Raw genomic sequence first — 5000 nt, 5'->3', positions numbered from 1 at the left:
TGTATTGAAAATATTTAAAATACATTACATTCATGCAATGAATGTAAACACACACACATACACACACATACATACGCACATAAATACACACATACACACAAACACACACAGACACATATATATTTATGTGTGTGTGTGTGTGTATGCTGGTACGTATACATATATACTTATATATACTTACATATATATATATATTCATGTAGAAGATTCTGCAATTGTAAGTATATCTCATGTACTCTTCCTTTCTCTCTCTCTCTCTCTCTCTCTCTCTCTCTCAAATGCACACAGATATACATATACACATATTTATACATATGCTTTCGTTTATGTATGCATACATATATAATCATACGTAGATCATATATTTATATCTGCCTGTTTAACAATCTGACTCTCATCCATCTCCACTTCTCTGTCTATGCATGTATATATATGTATACATATATAAAGATAGATAGATTTATAGGTATATATGTATATGTGTGTGTGTGTGTGTGTGTGTGTAAATACATAAATACATATATAGATTCATTCATACGTACTCATACATACACAGAGACACCCACACACCCACGCGCGCTCACAAACACACACACACACATAAAAACATATACGTAAGTGCACGTACAGCTTTCTGTGTGCATTAAGCTACGTGAAGGCGTTAAATACAATAGAAAATTATCGATCTAACGACGAACCACTATTGAACAATTTGTGAAAATCACATTGTACTGTCAAAGAACAAAAAAAAATCAATAATTTATTACAAAATCAATTTTGAATGTTTTCACTAATTTAAAATGATTTAATAGATATTTATTGATCACTCGCTCCTGTTTTACAGGTGATCTTTATAGGAATTAAACTCGTCAACCCATTGAGCGGAAAATTATTGAAACAAAACTGGTAAAACTTATTTCATGTTTGAATTGTTTTATGAATAGTAAATTTGTGAATATGACGAAATTATTCAAAATACATTGATATTTATATATAATAATGTAGTGTACATTCAAACGTTATGTAATCTATGTTCAGACATCTTATAAAATGTATGGAGTTATCGCCTACACGGCACGAAGGGGTTTCATGAATGTTTTTGACAAGTGGGGAGAATCAAAAATATATTTTTGTCATAACTTTTATACTTATTTTGAATTTAAATAACTACAAAAGCTATAATAATGATCAGTCTCCTGCACAATAAATTTTACAATCTCATCATTGAAATGTGCCGTAAAATATTTAATTTCCTTTGATGATGGCCGTATCCGTGTAAAAATTTTGAAGCATCAGTTGATGATGTCTGCCGGTTTAGGCGTAAAATGTGTTGATGCGTATAACATATGTTGATTGTATTATTATATATTGTGAAAGATACAGACTCGGTGTAATGTGGGTTTTATTTTATAGCCAGGAAGAAATATATTGCCCATAGTAATTCACAGGGTATACAAGTTTTGTTGGGAATAGAGACAAAGCTATCTGTACGAATAACTCGAAGGAGTTCTGGGTTGCTAGAATGCAGTACTAAACGGGCAAAGGATTAAATCTGCTTTCTAAATACGTCAGTGTGCGATTTGAACGCAGGTTGATAGAACGGGAACAAAAAGAATCGCGATGCATCTCGTCTTAATTCTTTAAAGAACTTCCAATTGATCGCTCTAATTTGGTAGTGTTTTGATCGACTCTGAAAAGATAAAATGATAAGGTGAACTGTTCATGGTTTGAACTTGCATAGCAGACAATCAAAATAACTACAACGTGGTTATTACTCCGAATATTTAGCACCACTGCCAAATCGGACCCATGTGTGTGAAAAACTGCCGAAATGTTATGTAATTTCATTGGAACGTACGTTACATAAAATGAATTGGTAGGTTGTGTAATGAATATTGGCATATTTCATTTTGAAAAATGTGTTCATTCATTTTCTAACATTTGCTGACACACTGAATAAAATCTATTTTAAAGCTGCAGTCATCGACATTGTATTTTATACTATGCGGTAAAAATGTTAAAACTGTTTGTTTAAATACAAACACACAAACACACACACACGCACACGTATATAAGTTAGGTTATAAATATTCGTCATTCCGTAGTTTTTCCTTTACTAGAGTAAATTTGGCTTACAACTGTTTCCATTGGTCATAATAGGTAGTTACTGATAGGTTTAATCACTCGATCTATTGATCAGTTGAGAAAAGTTGAAGGGCCTCAAAAAAAAAAAAGGATGCTGAGTACATACATACATACATACATACATACATACATACCAGCCATCACCATGATCGACCGCTAGCCATTAAAGCTTTTTTAATTCTCTCTATGTTTATTTCCTCGTGTTCCTTTCTGTTGAAGAGCGTAGGCTCGAAATGTAAAAAACTTTCTCACCTTCTCGAGCGTTAAACTAATACACCTGTTTGTTGTTTATACATCTGTCTTCGTCTTTTGTTTTTTTTGGGGGAAATTCCAATGATATATATATATATATATATATACATATTCCTTATCTTGACACGACCCTAAACATGTGTCAAGGCCATATAAGCGCTCACCCATATTTCCAATCTTCCGCAAAAGCATGTCCGGCCATACTTAATAAATACGTAGGAATTGGCAATCCGAATTTCCCAACAAGTAGAGAAGAGTCGGACGCTAAAAATGACGCCCATATCGAGGAGACGTACGATTCAAGGCTTGCCCCTGGTACAACATCTGTCTGATATAACTTTCTAAAACAAAGGCCTTGGGATATACTGCTGTAATTTAAACATTTGTAGTCCTGAGTCAGTTTTAACAAGCAATGCTGTTCGAGGAAGTAGGCTACCTGCTACAAATATTATCCAACTATTCCTCATCAAAAGAGTACATATCTCACGACAATACATACATTCATCTACAATGAAAATAATATATATTTATATATATATATATATATGTGTGTGTGTGTGTGTGTGTGTGTGTGTGTGCGTGTGTGTGTGTGTGTGTGTGCGTGTGTGTGTGTTTGTGTGTGTGTGTGTGTCTGCGTGCGTGTGTGTGTCTGCGTGTGTGTGTGTGTATATACACACACAGAGGTACATATGCGTATATAAATGTAAATGCATTATCTATATTTATGTGTATATATTTACCTTTGTATGTGCGTATGTATGCCTGTATGCTGTACATATATATGTACGTATGTATGCATATATGTCTGTATGTATAACAAAACAAGACAGGACCACATCGTTGCAGAAGTTTATTCACGTTTTGTTTATTAACTAAACGTTTCTTAATCCACTTATTTCAGTTGTTTGTTTCATATACAAACGGGAGTAAATCTTTTTGTAATCTGTTTTTCATTGTAATATATGTGTATCGATTAGCTTCTAAATTTATTTCTTTATTACTACAGTGTGTTCGTTTCTAGCTGCATAATTCAACGTTATTCTGCGCAAAGATTTGGATAACAATGTTTTCTATGAAATTAATTACCATATGCATATACTGATTTGTGCGTGGGTGTCTTAATACATGCCAACCACGCACATATTAAGCAACTGCAAACGTTTAATTCCTCATGGAGATATATACGTTTGTCAATACGCCTATGTGCGTAAGGCGGCGAGCTGGCAGAAATGTTAGCACGCCGGGCGAAGTGCTTAGTGGTGTTTAGCCCGTTGTGGGCAATAAAGAATTAAGAAACGTTAGCACGCGAAATGCTTAGCCGTATTTCGTATGCCGTTACGTTCTGACTTCACTGAGTTCAAACTCCGCCGAGGTCGACGTTGCCTTTCATTCTTTCGGGATCGATTAAATATGTATCTTTGACGCACTGGAGTCGATATAATCGACTTAATCCGTTTGTCTGTCCTGGTTTGTTCCCTCTGTGTGTAGCCCCTTGTGGGTAGTAAAGAAATAAGAAACGTTAGCACGCCGGGCGAAGTGCTTAGCGGTATTTCGTTTGCCGGTATGCTCTGAGTTCAAATTCCGCCGAGGTCGAATTTGCCTTTCATCCTTTCAGGGTCGATGAATTAAGTACAACTTACGCACTGGGGTCGATGTAATCGACTTTATGCCTGTGTCTGTCCTTATTTGTCTCCTCTATGTTTAGCCCCTTGTGGGCAATAAAGAAATAAGAAACGTTAGCACGCCGGGCTAAATACTTTGTGGTATTTTGTATATATTTACCTTCTGAGTTCAAATTCAACCGATGTCGACTTTGCCTTTCATCCTTCATGGTCGATAAATTAAGTACTATTTGCACACTGAGTTCGATGTAATCGATTGGCCCCCTTCCCCAAAATTTCGTGCCTTGTGCCAAGAAAAGAATATGCCTATGTGCGTTTAATTACCGGATGCGCAATGACCCAGTGGTTTACGCAGCAGACTCGCGGTCATAGGATCACGGTTTCGATTCCCAGACCAGGGGTTTTGAGTGTTTATTGAGCGAAAACACCTAAAGCTCCACGAGGCTCCGGCAGGGGGTGGTAGCGAACCCTGCTGTACTCTTTCACCACAACTTTCTCTCACACTTTCTTCCTGTTTCTGTTGTACCTGTATTTCAAAGGGCCTTGTCACACTCTGTGACATGCTAAATCTCCCCAAGAACTATGTTAATGGTACACGTGTCTGTGTTGTTCCGGTGTGTAGGTGTCCCTGCGTATTATATAGATGTGCATTATCATCTATCTGTACGTCAACTTGGTTATATAGCTCGCAGTTGTTAAATACGTTTATGCAGGGTCTCAGGTCATTGTAACTTTATAATATAAATTCATCAGCCCTTGTGTAATGAAAGTCTTGAGAGATAAGAAAGAAAATATACATCAACGTCTAAAATACACTGTGGATCAGTATTAAGGACGCACAGATACTCAAAGATTATATTTACTCTTTTATTTCTTTCAGTCATTTGACTGTGGCCATGCTGGAGCACCGCCTTTAGTCGAGAAAATCTACCCTAGAACTTATTCTTTGTAAGCCTAGTACTTATTCTATCTGTCTCTTTT

General features: G+C 36.1%; 1 long non-coding RNA gene across 1 annotated transcript in view; it reads left to right on the top strand.

The window, feature by feature from the left end:
- Positions 1 to 5000, top strand: part of LOC106875062 (uncharacterized) — a 28460-nt gene that overhangs the window by 112 nt on the left and 23348 nt on the right. The window contains exons 1-2 of the long non-coding RNA XR_008265601.2: positions 1 to 217; positions 845 to 906. The exon at positions 1 to 217 is cut by the window's left edge and continues 112 nt beyond it. This is a non-coding gene — a long non-coding RNA (uncharacterized LOC106875062). The remainder of the gene's footprint in view (positions 218 to 844; positions 907 to 5000) is intronic.

The sequence above is a fragment of the Octopus bimaculoides genome, chromosome 15 (assembly GCF_046866305.1).
Source record: "Octopus bimaculoides isolate indiv1 chromosome 15, ASM4686630v1, whole genome shotgun sequence".
Lineage (NCBI taxonomy): Eukaryota > Metazoa > Mollusca > Cephalopoda > Octopoda > Octopodidae > Octopus > Octopus bimaculoides.
Note: the sequence above shows the minus strand (reverse complement) of the source record. Positions and strands in the feature narration are given on the sequence as shown.